Source organism: Tenrec ecaudatus, chromosome 4 (genome assembly GCF_050624435.1).
Source record: "Tenrec ecaudatus isolate mTenEca1 chromosome 4, mTenEca1.hap1, whole genome shotgun sequence".
Classification (NCBI taxonomy): Eukaryota; Metazoa; Chordata; class Mammalia; order Afrosoricida; family Tenrecidae; genus Tenrec; species Tenrec ecaudatus.
The window spans coordinates 130,865,568-130,880,473 of NC_134533.1; positions in this window are offsets into that span (position 1 = coordinate 130,865,568).

Below are 14,906 nucleotides of genomic sequence, written 5' to 3' on the forward strand. Positions count from 1 at the left end.
ACAAGTGCCCGCTAGGTAACCTAGATAGTCCAAGGGCCTGCTAGTTAACCTACATAGTCCACTGCCCGATAGGGAACCTACATAGTCCAGGTGCCCGCTGAGGAACCTATATAGTCCAAATTCCCGATAGGGAACCTGTATATTCCAAGTGCCCGTTAGGGAACCTAGATAGTCCAAGTGCCCATAGGGAACCTATATAGTCCAAGTGCCCGCTAGGGAACCTACATAGTCAAAGAGCTCGCTAGGGAACCTGCATTGTGCAAGTGCCCGCTAGTTATCCTAGATAGTCCAAGTCCCCGCTAGTTAACCTACATAGTCCAAGGTCAGCTAGTTAACCTAGATAGTCCAAGTGACCGCTTGTTAACCTACATAGTCCAAGGTCAGCTAGTTAACCTAGATAGTCCAAGTGCCCGCTAGTTAACCTACATAGTCCAAGAACCCGCTAGTTAACCTAGATAGTCCAAGTTCCCGCTAGTTAACCTACATAGTCCAAGGGCCCGCTAGTTAACCTAGATATTCCAAGTGCCCACTAGTTAACCTAGATCGTCCAAGTGTCCGCTAGTTATCCTACATAGTCCAAGTTCCCGCTAGGTAACCTACACAGTCCAATTGCCCCCTAGTTAACCTAGACAGTCCAAGTACCTGATAGGGAACCTACATAGTCCAAGTGCTCGCTAGGGAACCTACATAGTCCAAGTGCTCACTAGGCAACCTACATAGTGCAAGTGCCCGTTAGTTAACCTAGATAGTCAAAGTGCCTGCTAGGTAACCTAAATAGTCCAAGTGCCCGCAAGGGAACCTACATACTCCAAGTGCCCGCTAGGTAACCTAGATAGTCCAAGTGCCCATTAGCTAACCTAGATATTCGAAGTGTCCCCTAGTTAACCTACATAGTCCAAGTGCCCGTTCGTTAACGTAGATAGGCCTAGCGTCCGCTAGGTAACCTAGACAGTCCAAGTGCCCGCTAGGTTACCTACATAGTCCAAGTGCACGTTCGTTAACCTAGATAGTCCAAGTGCTCGCTGGTAACCTACATAGTCCAATGGCCCGCTAGGTAACCTTGATAGTCCAAGTGCTTTCTAGTTAACCTACATATTCCAAGTGCCCGCTAGGTAACCTAGATCATCCAAGTGCCCACTAGTTAACATAGATAAACCAAGTGCCCGCTAGTTATCCTACATAGTCCAAGGGCCCTCTAGTTAACCTAGATAGTCCAAGTGCCCGCTAGGGGACGTACATAGTCCACGTGCCTGCTAGGTAACCTAGATAGTCCAAGTGCCCGCTAGGGTATGTACATAGTTCAAGTGCCCTTCTAGGTAACGTAGATTGTCCAAGTGTCCGCTAGTTAACCTACATAGTCCAAGTTCCCACTAGGTAACCTAGAAAGTCCAAGGGCCTGCTAGTTAACCTACGTACTCCAATGCCCGATAGGGAACCTACATAGTCCAAGTGCCCGCTGAGGAACCTACATAGTCCAAGTGCCCGATAGGGAACCTATATATTCCAAGTGCCTGTTAGGGAACCTAGATAGTCCAAGTGCCCATAGGGATCCTATATAGTCCAAGTGCCCGCTAGGGAACCTACATAGTCAAAGTGCCGCTAGGGAACCTGCATTGTGCAAGTGCCCGCTAGTTAACCTAGATATTCCAAGTGCCCGCTAGTTAACCTACATAGTCCAAGGTCAGCTAGTTAACTTGGATAGTCCAAGTGCCGGCTAGTTAACCTACATAGTCCAAAGTCAGCTAGTTAACCTAGATAGTCCAAGTGCCCGCTAGTTAACCTACATAGTCCAAGGTCAGCTAGTTAACTTGGATAGTCCAAGTGCCCGCTAGTTAACCTACATAGTCCAAAGTCAGCTAGTTAACCTAAATAATCCAAATGCCCGCTAGGGAAACTACATAGACCAAGTGCCCGCTAGTTAACCTAGATAGTCCAAGTGCCCGCTAGTAAACCTAGATAGTCCAAGGCCCGCTAGTTAATCTAGATAGTCCAAGGGCCCGCTAGTTAACCTAAATGGTCCAAGTGCCCGATAGGGAACCTACATAATCCAAGTGCCCGCTAGGGAACCTACATAGTCCAAGTGCTCGCTAGGGAACTTACATAGTCCAAGGGCCCGCTAGGGAAACCACATAGTCCAAATGCCCGCTAGGGAATTTACATAGTCCAAGGGCCCGCTAGGGAACCTACATAGTCCAAGTGCCCGTTAGTTAACCTAGATAGTCCAACAGCCCGCTAGATAACCTACATACTCCAAGAACCCGCTAGGTAACGTAGATAATTCAAGTGCCAGCTAGGTAATCTAGATAGTCCAAGTGCCCGCTAGGTAACCTACAAAATCTATGTGCCCGCTAGGTTATCTATGTAGTCCAAATGCCCGCTAGGAAATCTACATAGTCCAAGGGCCCGCTAGTTAACGTAGATAATCCAAGTTCCGCTAGTTAATCTACATAGTCCAAGGGCCCGCTAGTTAACTTACATAGTCCAAGTACCCGCTAGTTAACCTAGATCGTCCAAGTGCCCGCTAAGTAACCTACATAGCCCAAGGGCCCGCTAGTTAACCTACATAGTCCAAGGGCCCGCTAGCTAACCTACAAAGTCTAAGTGCCCGCTAGGTTATCTATATAGTCCAAATGCCCGCTAGGGAACCTACATAGTCCAAGTGCCCGCTAGTTAACCTAGATCGTCCAAGTGCCCGCTAGTTAACCTAGATCGTCCAAGTGCCCGCTAGTTAACCAACATAGTCAATGGTCCCACTAGTTAACCTACATAGTGCAAGAGCCCGCTAGTTAACCTAAATCGTGCAAGTGTCTGCTAGTTAACCTACATAGTCCAAGTGCCAGTTAGCTAACCTAGATTGTCCAAGGGCCCGCTAGTTGACCTACATAGTCCAAGTGCCCGCTAGTTAACCTAGATAGTCCTAGTGCCCATTAGTTAACCTAGGATATCCAAGTGCCCACTAGGGGACGTACTTAGTCCAAGTGCCCGTTAGCTAACCTAGATAGTCCAAGTGCACGCTAGTTAACCTAGATAGTCCAAGTGCCCTCTAGTTAACCTATATCGTCCAAGTGCCCGCTAGTTAACCTACATAGTCCAAGGGCCCGCTAGTTAACGTACGTAGACCAAGGTCCGCTAGTTAACCTAGATACTCCAAGTGCCCGCTAGTTAACCTACATAGTCCAAGTGCACGTTCGTTAACCTAGATAGTCCAAGTGCTCGCTGGTAACCTACATAGTCCAATGGCCCGCTAGGTAACCTTGATAGTCCAAGTGCTTTCTAGTTAACCTACATATTCCAAGTGCCCGCTAGGTAACCTAGATGATCCAAGTGCCCACTAGTTAACATAGATAAACCAAGTGCCCGCTAGTTATCCTACATAGTCCAAGGGCCCGTTAGTTAACCTAGGATATCCAAGTGCCCGCTAGGGGACGTACATAGTCCACGTGCCTGCTAGGTAACCTAGATAGTCCAAGTGCCCGCTAGGGTATGTACATAGTTCAAGTGCCCTTCTAGGTAACGTAGATTGTCCAAGTGTCCGCTAGTTAACCTACATAGTCCAAGTTCCCACTAGGTAACCTAGAAAGTCCAAGGGCCTGCTAGTTAACCTACGTACTCCAATGCCCGATAGGGAACCTACATAGTCCAAGTGCCCGCTGAGGAACCTACATAGTCCAAGTGCCCGATAGGGAACCTATATATTCCAAGTGCCTGTTAGGGAACCTAGATAGTCCAAGTGCCCATAGGGATCCTATATAGTCCAAGTGCCCGCTAGGGAACCTACATAGTCAAAGTGCCGCTAGGGAGCCTGCATTGTGCAAGTGCCCGCTAGTTAACCTAGATATTCCAAGTGCCCGCTAGTTAACCTACATAGTCCAAGGTCAGCTAGTTAACTTGGATAGTCCAAGTGCCGGCTAGTTAACCTACATAGTCCAAAGTCAGCTAGTTAACCTAGATAGTCCAAGTGCCCGCTAGTTAACCTACATAGTCCAAGGTCAGCTAGTTAACTTGGATAGTCCAAGTGCCCGCTAGTTAACCTACATAGTCCAAAGTCAGCTAGTTAACCTAAATAATCCAAATGCCCGCTAGGGAAACTACATAGACCAAGTGCCCGCTAGTTAACCTAGATAGTCCAAGTGCCCGCTAGTAAACCTAGATAGTCCAAGGCCCGCTAGTTAATCTAGATAGTCCAAGGGCCCGCTAGTTAACCTAAATGGTCCAAGTGCCCGATAGGGAACCTACATAATCCAAGTGCCCGCTAGGGAACCTACATAGTCCAAGTGCTCGCTAGGGAACTTACATAGTCCAAGGGCCCGCTAGGGAAACCACATAGTCCAAATGCCCGCTAGGGAATTTACATAGTCCAAGGGCCCGCTAGGGAACCTACATAGTCCAAGTGCCCGTTAGTTAACCTAGATAGTCCAACAGCCCGCTAGATAACCTACATACTCCAAGAACCCGCTAGGTAACGTAGATAATTCAAGTGCCAGCTAGGTAATCTAGATAGTCCAAGTGCCCGCTAGGTAACCTACAAAATCTATGTGCCCGCTAGGTTATCTATGTAGTCCAAATGCCCGCTAGGAAATCTACATAGTCCAAGGGCCCGCTAGTTAACGTAGATAATCCAAGTTCCGCTAGTTAATCTACATAGTCCAAGGGCCCGCTAGTTAACTTACATAGTCCAAGTACCCGCTAGTTAACCTAGATCGTCCAAGTGCCCGCTAAGTAACCTACATAGCCCAAGGGCCCGCTAGTTAACCTACATAGTCCAAGGGCCCGCTAGCTAACCTACAAAGTCTAAGTGCCCGCTAGGTTATCTATATAGTCCAAATGCCCGCTAGGGAACCTACATAGTCCAAGTGCCCGCTAGTTAACCTAGATCGTCCAAGTGCCCGCTAGTTAACCTAGATCGTCCAAGTGCCCGCTAGTTAACCAACATAGTCAATGGTCCCACTAGTTAACCTACATAGTGCAAGAGCCCGCTAGTTAACCTAAATCGTGCAAGTGTCTGCTAGTTAACCTACATAGTCCAAGTGCCAGTTAGCTAACCTAGATTGTCCAAGGGCCCGCTAGTTGACCTACATAGTCCAAGTGCCCGCTAGTTAACCTAGATAGTCCTAGTGCCCGTTAGTTAACCTAGGATATCCAAGTGCCCACTAGGGGACGTACTTAGTCCAAGTGCCCGTTAGCTAACCTAGATAGTCCAAGTGCACGCTAGTTAACCTAGATAGTCCAAGTACCCTCTAGTTAACCTATATCGTCCAAGTGCCCGCTAGTTAACCTACATAGTCCAAGGGCCCGCTAGTTAACGTACGTAGACCAAGGTCCGCTAGTTAACCTAGATACTCCAAGTGCCCGCTAGTTAACCTACATAGTACAAGGGCCCGCTAGTTGACCTAGATAGTCCAAGTGCCCACTAGTTAACCTAGATAGTCCAAGTGCCGTTCGTTAACCTAGATAGTCCAAGTGCCAGTTAGGTAACCTAGACTGTCCAAGTGCCCGCTAGGTAACCTACATATTCCAAGTGTCCGTTCGTTAACCTAGATAGTCAAAGTGCCCGCTAGGAAACCTACATAGTCCAAGGGCCCGCTAGGTAACCTAGATAGTCCAAGTGCCTGCTAGGTAACTTATATTGTCCAAGTTCCCGCTAGGTAACCTAGATACTCAAAGTGCCCGTTACCTAACCTAGATTGTCCAAGTGCCCGCTAAGCATCCTACATAGTCCAAGTGCCCGTTCGTTAACCTAGAAGTCCAAGTGCCCGCTAGTTAACCTACATAGCCCAAGTGTCCGTTCGTTAACCTAGATAGGCCAAGTGCCCGCTAGGTAACCAAGATAGTCCAAGTGCCCGCTAGGGTATGTACATAGTTCAAGTTCCCGCTAGGTAACCTAGATTGTCCAAGTGTCCGCTAGTTAACCTACATAGTACAAGTGCCCGCTAGGTAACCTAGATAGTCCAAGGGCCTGCTAGTTAACCTACATAGTCCACTGCCCGATAGGGAACCTACATAGTCCAGGTGCCCGCTGAGGAACCTATATAGTCCAAATTCCCGATAGGGAACCTGTATATTCCAAGTGCCCGTTAGGGAACCTAGATAGTCCAAGTGCCCATAGGGAACCTATATAGTCCAAGTGCCCGCTAGGGAACCTACATAGTCAAAGAGCTCGCTAGGGAACCTGCATTGTGCAAGTGCCCGCTAGTTAACCTAGATAGTCCAAGTCCCCGCTAGTTAACCTACATAGTCCAAGGTCAGCTAGTTAACCTAGATAGTCCAAGTGACCGCTTGTTAACCTACATAGTCCAAGGTCAGCTAGTTAACCTAGATAGTCCAAGTGCCCGCTAGTTAACCTACATAGTCCAAGAACCCGCTAGTTAACCTAGATAGTCCAAGTTCCCGCTAGTTAACCTACATAGTCCAAGGGCCCGCTAGTTAACCTAGATATTCCAAGTGCCCACTAGTTAACCTAGATCGTCCAAGTGTCCGCTAGTTATCCTACATAGTCCAAGTTCCCGCTAGGTAACCTACACAGTCCAATTGCCCCCTAGTTAACCTAGACAGTCCAAGTACCTGATAGGGAACCTACATAGTCCAAGTGCTCGCTAGGGAACCTACATAGTCCAAGTGCTCACTAGGCAACCTACATAGTGCAAGTGCCCGTTAGTTAACCTAGATAGTCAAAGTGCCTGCTAGGTAACCTAAATAGTCCAAGTGCCCGCAAGGGAACCTACATACTCCAAGTGCCCGCTAGGTAACCTAGATAGTCCAAGTGCCCATTAGCTAACCTAGATATTCGAAGTGTCCCCTAGTTAACCTACATAGTCCAAGTGCCCGTTCGTTAACGTAGATAGGCCTAGCGTCCGCTAGGTAACCTAGACAGTCCAAGTGCCCGCTAGGTTACCTACATAGTCCAAGTGCACGTTCGTTAACCTAGATAGTCCAAGTGCCCGCTGGTAACCTACATAGTCCAATGGCCCGCTAGGTAACCTTGATAGTCCAAGTGCTTTCTAGTTAACCTACATATTCCAAGTGCCCGCTAGGTAACCTAGATCATCCAAGTGCCCACTAGTTAACATAGATAAACCAAGTGCCCGCTAGTTATCCTACATAGTCCAAGGGCCCTCTAGTTAACCTAGATAGTCCAAGTGCCCGCTAGGGGACGTACATAGTCCACGTGCCTGCTAGGTAACCTAGATAGTCCAAGTGCCCGCTAGGGTATGTACATAGTTCAAGTGCCCTTCTAGGTAACGTAGATTGTCCAAGTGTCCGCTAGTTAACCTACATAGTCCAAGTTCCCACTAGGTAACCTAGAAAGTCCAAGGGCCTGCTAGTTAACCTACGTACTCCAATGCCCGATAGGGAACCTACATAGTCCAAGTGCCCGCTGAGGAACCTACATAGTCCAAGTGCCCGATAGGGAACCTATATATTCCAAGTGCCTGTTAGGGAACCTAGATAGTCCAAGTGCCCATAGGGATCCTATATAGTCCAAGTGCCCGCTAGGGAACCTACATAGTCAAAGTGCCGCTAGGGAACCTGCATTGTGCAAGTGCCCGCTAGTTAACCTAGATATTCCAAGTGCCCGCTAGTTAACCTACATAGTCCAAGGTCAGCTAGTTAACTTGGATAGTCCAAGTGCCGGCTAGTTAACCTACATAGTCCAAAGTCAGCTAGTTAACCTAGATAGTCCAAGTGCCCGCTAGTTAACCTACATAGTCCAAGGTCAGCTAGTTAACTTGGATAGTCCAAGTGCCCGCTAGTTAACCTACATAGTCCAAAGTCAGCTAGTTAACCTAAATAATCCAAATGCCCGCTAGGGAAACTACATAGACCAAGTGCCCGCTAGTTAACCTAGATAGTCCAAGTGCCCGCTAGTAAACCTAGATAGTCCAAGGCCCGCTAGTTAATCTAGATAGTCCAAGGGCCCGCTAGTTAACCTAAATAGTCCAAGTGCCCGATAGGGAACCTACATAATCCAAGTGCCCGCTAGGGAACCTACATAGTCCAAGTGCTCGCTAGGGAACTTACATAGTCCAAGGGCCCGCTAGGGAAACCACATAGTCCAAATGCCCGCTAGGGAATTTACATAGTCCAAGGGCCCGCTAGGGAACCTACATAGTCCAAGTGCCCGTTAGTTAACCTAGATAGTCCAACAGCCCGCTAGATAACCTACATACTCCAAGAACCCGCTAGGTAACGTAGATAATTCACGTGCCAGCTAGGTAATCTAGATAGTCCAAGTGCCCGCTAGGTAACCTACAAAATCTATGTGCCCGCTAGGTTATCTATGTAGTCCAAATGCCCGCTAGGAAATCTACATAGTCCAAGGGCCCGCTAGTTAACGTAGATAATCCAAGTTCCGCTAGTTAATCTACATAGTCCAAGGGCCCGCTAGTTAACTTACATAGTCCAAGTACCCGCTAGTTAACCTAGATCGTCCAAGTGCCCGCTAAGTAACCTACATAGCCCAAGGGCCCGCTAGTTAACCTACATAGTCCAAGGGCCCGCTAGCTAACCTACAAAGTCTAAGTGCCCGCTAGGTTATCTATATAGTCCAAATGCCCGCTAGGGAACCTACATAGTCCAAGTGCCCGCTAGTTAACCTAGATCGTCCAAGTGCCCCCTAGTTAACCTAGATCGTCCAAGTGCCCGCTAGTTAACCAACATAGTCAATGGTCCCACTAGTTAACCTACATAGTGCAAGAGCCCGCTAGTTAACCTAAATCGTGCAAGTGTCTGCTAGTTAACCTACATAGTCCAAGTGCCAGTTAGCTAACCTAGATTGTCCAAGGGCCCGCTAGTTGACCTACATAGTCCAAGTGCCCGCTAGTTAACCTAGATAGTCCTAGTGCCCGTTAGTTAACCTAGGATGTCCAAGTGCCCACTAGGGGACGTACTTAGTCCAAGTGCCCGTTAGCTAACCTAGATAGTCCAAGTGCCCGCTAGTTAACATTGATCATCCAAGTGCCCGCTAGTTAACCTAGATAGTCCAAGTGCACGCTAGTTAACCTAGATAGTCCAAGTGCCCTCTAGTTAACCTATATCGTCCAAGTGCCCGCTAGTTAACCTACATAGTCCAAGGTCAGCTAGTTAACTTGGATAGTCCAAGTGACCGCTAGTTAACCTACATAGTCCAAAGTCAGCTAGTTAACCTAGATAGTCCAAGTGCCCGCTAGTTAACCTACATAGTACAAGGTCAGCTAGTTAACTTGGATAGTCCAAGTGCCCGCTAGTTAACCTACATAGTCCAAAGTCAGCTAGTTAACCTAAATAATCCAAATGCCCGCTAGGGAAACTATATAGACCAAGTGCCCGCTAGTTAACCTAGATAGTCCAAGTGCCCGCTAGTAAACCTAGATAGTCCAAGGCCCGCTAGTTAATCTAGATAGTCCAAGGGCCCGCTAGTTAACCTAAATAGTCCAAGTGCCCGATAGGGAACCTACATAATCCAAGTGCCCGCTAGGGAACCTACATAGTCCAAGTGCTTGCTAGGGAACTTACATAGTCCAAGGGCCCGCTAGGGAAACCACATAGTCCAAATGCCCGCTAGGGAATTTACATAGTCCAAGGGCCCGCTAGGGAACCTACATAGTCCAAGTGCCCGTTAGTTAACCTAGATAGTCCAACAGCCCGCTAGATAACCTACATACTCCAAGAACCCGCTAGGTAACGTAGATAATTCAATTGCCAGCTAGGTAACCTAGATAGTCCAAGTGCCCGCTAGGTAACCTACAAAATCTATGTGCCCGCTAGGTTATCTATGTAGTCCAAATGCCCGCTAGGAAATCTACATAGTCCAAGGGCCCGCTAGTTAACGTAGATAATCCAAGTTCCGCTAGTTAATCTACATAGTCCAAGGGCCCGCTAGTTAACTTACATAGTCCAAGTACCCGCTAGTTAACCTAGATCGTCCAAGTGCCCGCTAAGTAACCTACATAGCCCAAGGGCCCGCTAGTTAACCTACATAGTCCAAGGGCCCGCTAGCTAACCTACAAAGTCTAAGTGCCCGCTAGGTTATCTATATAGTCCAAATGCCCGCTAGGGAACCTACATAGTCCAAGTGCCCGCTAGTTAACCTAGATCGTCCAAGTGCCCGCTAGTTAACCTAGATCGTCCAAGTGCCCGCTAGTTAACCAACATAGTCAATGGTCCCACTAGTTAACCTACATAGTGCAAGAGCCCGCTAGTTAACCTAAATCGTGCAAGTGTCTGCTAGTTAACCTACATAGTCCAAGTGCCAGTTAGCTAACCTAGATTGTCCAAGGGCCCGCTAGTTGACCTACATAGTCCAAGTGCCCGCTAGTTAACCTAGATAGTCCTAGTGCCCGTTAGTTAACCTAGGATGTCCAAGTGCCCACTAGGGGACGTACTTAGTCCAAGTGCCCGTTAGCTAACCTAGATAGTCCAAGTGCCCGCTAGTTAACATTGATCATCCAAGTGCCCGCTAGTTAACCTAGATAGTCCAAGTGCACGCTAGTTAACCTAGATAGTCCAAGTGCCCTCTAGTTAACCTATATCGTCCAAGTGCCCGCTAGTTAACCTACATAGTCCAAGGTCAGCTAGTTAACTTGGATAGTCCAAGTGACCGCTAGTTAACCTACATAGTCCAAAGTCAGCTAGTTAACCTAGATAGTCCAAGTGCCCGCTAGTTAACCTACATAGTACAAGGTCAGCTAGTTAACTTGGATAGTCCAAGTGCCCGCTAGTTAACCTACATAGTCCAAAGTCAGCTAGTTAACCTAAATAATCCAAATGCCCGCTAGGGAAACTATATAGACCAAGTGCCCGCTAGTTAACCTAGATAGTCCAAGTGCCCGCTAGTAAACCTAGATAGTCCAAGGCCCGCTAGTTAATCTAGATAGTCCAAGGGCCCGCTAGTTAACCTAAATAGTCCAAGTGCCCGATAGGGAACCTACATAATCCAAGTGCCCGCTAGGGAACCTACATAGTCCAAGTGCTTGCTAGGGAACTTACATAGTCCAAGGGCCCGCTAGGGAAACCACATAGTCCAAATGCCCGCTAGGGAATTTACATAGTCCAAGGGCCCGCTAGGGAACCTACATAGTCCAAGTGCCCGTTAGTTAACCTAGATAGTCCAACAGCCCGCTAGATAACCTACATACTCCAAGAACCCGCTAGGTAACGTAGATAATTCAATTGCCAGCTAGGTAACCTAGATAGTCCAAGTGCCCGCTAGGTAACCTACAAAATCTATGTGCCCGCTAGGTTATCTATGTAGTCCAAATGCCCGCTAGGAAATCTACATAGTCCAAGGGCCCGCTAGTTAACGTAGATAATCCAAGTTCCGCTAGTTAATCTACATAGTCCAAGGGCCCGCTAGTTAACTTACATAGTCCAAGTACCCGCTAGTTAACCTAGATCGTCCAAGTGCCCGCTAAGTAACCTACATAGCCCAAGGGCCCGCTAGTTAACCTACATAGTCCAAGGGCCCGCTAGCTAACCTACAAAGTCTAAGTGCCCGCTAGGTTATCTATATAGTCCAAATGCCCGCTAGGGAACCTACATAGTCCAAGTGCCCGCTAGTTAACCTAGATCGTCCAAGTGCCCGCTAGTTAACCTAGATCGTCCAAGTGCCCGCTAGTTAACCAACATAGTCAATGGTCCCACTAGTTAACCTACATAGTGCAAGAGCCCGCTAGTTAACCTAAATCGTGCAAGTGTCTGCTAGTTAACCTACATAGTCCAAGTGCCAGTTAGCTAACCTAGATTGTCCAAGGGCCCGCTAGTTGACCTACATAGTCCAAGTGCCCGCTAGTTAACCTAGATAGTCCTAGTGCCCGTTAGTTAACCTAGGATGTCCAAGTGCCCACTAGGGGACGTACTTAGTCCAAGTGCCCGTTAGCTAACCTAGATAGTCCAAGTGCCCGCTAGTTTACATTGATCATCCAAGTGCCCGCTAGTTAACCTAGATAGTCCAAGTGCACGCTAGTTAACCTAGATAGTCCAAGTGCCGTTCGTTAACCTAGATAGTCCAAGTGCCAGTTAGGTAACCTAGACTGTCCAAGTGCCCGCTAGGTAACCTAAATATTCCAAGTGTCCGTTCGTTAACCTAGATAGTCAAAGTGCCCGCTAGGAAACCTACATAGTCCAAGGGCCCGCTAGGTAACCTAGATAGTCCAAATGCCCGCTAGGTAACTTATATTGTCCAAGTTCCCGCTAGGTAACCTAGATACTCCAAGTGCCCGCTAGTTAACCTACATAGTACAAGGGCCCGCTAGTTGACCTAGATAGTCCAAGTGACCGCTAGTTAACCTAGATAGTCCAAGTGCCGTTCGTTAACCTAGATAGTCCAAGTGCCAGTTAGGTAACCTAGACTGTCCAAGTGCCCGCTAGGTAACCTACATATTCCAAGTGTCCGTTCGTTAACCTAGATAGTCAAAGTGCCCGCTAGGAAACCTACATAGTCCAAGGGCCCGCTAGGTAACCTAGATAGTCCAAGTGCCCGCTAGGTAACTTATATTGTCCAAGTTCCCGCTAGGTAACCTAGATACTCAAAGTGCCCGTTACCTAACCTAGATTGTCCAAGTGCCCGCTAAGCATCTTACATAGTCCAAGTGCCCGTTCGTTAACCTAGAAGTCCAAGTGCCCGCTAGGTAACCTAGATAGTCCAAGTGCCCGCTAGGTAACCTAGATAGTCCAAGGGCCCGCTAGTTAACCTACATAGTCCAAGGGCTCACATGTTAACTTTGATAGTCCAAGTGCCCGCTAGTTAACCTAGATAGTCCAAGTGCACGCTAGTTAACCTAGATAGTCCAAGTGCCCTCTAGTTAACCTATATCGTCCAAGTGCCCGCTAGTTAACCTACATAGTCCAAGGGCCCACTAGTTAACGTACGTAGACCAAGGTCCGCTAGTTAATCTAGATACTCCAAGTGCTCGCTAGTTAACCTACATAGTACAAGGGCCCGCTAGTTGACCTATATAGTCCAAGTGCCCGCTAGTTAACCTAGATAGTCCAAGTGCCCGTTCGTTAACCTAGATAGTCCAAGTGCCAGCTAGGTAACCTAGACTGTCCAAGTGCCCGCTAGGTTACCTACATATTCCAAGTGCCCGTTCGTTAACCTAGATAGTCAAAGTGCCCGCTAGGAAACCTACATAGTCCAAGTGCCCGCTAGGTAACCTAGAGTCCAAGTGCTCGCTAGTTAACCTACATAGTCCAAGTGCCCGCTATGTAACCTAGATAGTCCAAGTGCCCGCTAGGTAACTTATATTGTCCAAGTTCCCGCTAGGTAACCTAGATACTCAAAGTGCCCGTTACCTAACCTAGATTGTCCAAGTGCCCTCTAAGCATCCTACAATGTCCAAGTGCCCGTTGGTTAACCTAGAAGTCCAAGTGCCCGCTAGGTAACCTAGACAGTCCAAGTGCCCGCTAGGTTACCTGCATATTCCAAGTGCCCGTTCATTAACTTAGATAGTCCAAGTGCCGGTAGGTAACCCAGATAGTCCAAGGGCCCGCTACTTAACCTACATAGTCCAAGGGCTCACTTGTTAACTTTGATAGTCCAAGTGCCCGCTAGTTAACCTAGATAATCCAAGTGCCCGCTAGTTAACTTAGATTGTCCAAGTGCCCGCTAGGGATCCTTCATAATCCAAGTGCCTGCTAGGTAACCTAGGTAGTCCAGTGCCCGCTAGTTAACCTAGATAGTCCTAGTGCCCGTTAGTTAACCTAGATAGTCCAAGTGCCCACTAGGGGACGTACATAGTCCAAGTGCCCGCTAGTTAACCTACATAGTACAAGGTCCGCTAGTTAACCTAGATAGTCCAAGTGCCCGCTAGTTAACCTACATCGTACAAGGGCCCGCTAGTTGACCTAGATAGTCCAAGTTCCCGCTAGTTAACCAAGATAGTCAAAGTGCCCGCTAGTTAACCTAAGTAGTACAAATGTCCGATAGGGATCTTACATAGTCCAAGTGACCGCTAGTTAACCTACATAGTCCAAGTCCCCGCTAGGTAACCTAGACAGTCCAAGTGACCATTATGTTACCTACATAGTCCAAGTGCCCGTTCGTTAACCTACATAGTCCAATTGCCCGCTAGGTAACGTAGATAGCCCAAGTTCCCGCTAGGGAACGTACATAGTCCAAGTGCCCTCTAGGTAACCTAGATAGTCCAAATGCCCGCTAGTTAACCTACATAGTCCAAGTGCGTGCTAGGTAAACTACATAGTCCAAGTGCCCACTAGGTAACCCAGACAGTCCAATTGCCCGCTAGTTAACCTAGACAGTCCAAGTACCCGATAGGGAACATACATAGTCCAAGTGCCCGCGGGGAACCTACATAGTCCAAGTGCTCGCTAGGCAACCTACATAGTCCAAGTGCCCGTTAGTTAACCTAGATAGTCAAAGTGCCTGCTAGGTAACCTAAATAGTCCAAGTGCCCGCTAGGTAACCTAGATAGTCCAACTAGATAGTCCAATTGCCCGTTGGCTAACCTAGATAGTCGAAGTGTCCGCTAGTTAACCTACATAGCCCAAGTGTCCGTTCGTTAATCTAGATAGGCCAAGTGCCCGCTAGGGAACCAAGATAGTCTAAGTGCCCGCTAGGGTATGTACATAGTTCAAGTTCCCGCTAGGTAACCTAGATTGTCCAAGTGTCCGCTAGTTAACCTACATAGTACAAGTGCCCGCTAGGTAACCTAGATAGTCCAAGGGCCTGCTAGTTAACCTACATAGTCCACTGCCCGATAGGGAACCTACATAGTCCAGGTGCCCGCTGAGGAACCTATATAGTCCAAATTCCCGATAGGGAACCTGTATATTCCAAGTGCCCGTTAGGGAACCTAGATAGTCCAAGTGCCCATAGGGAACCTATATAGTCCAAGTGCCCGCTAGGGAACCTACATAGTCAAAGAGCTCGCTAGGGAACCTGCATTGTGCAAGTGCCCGCTAGTTAACCT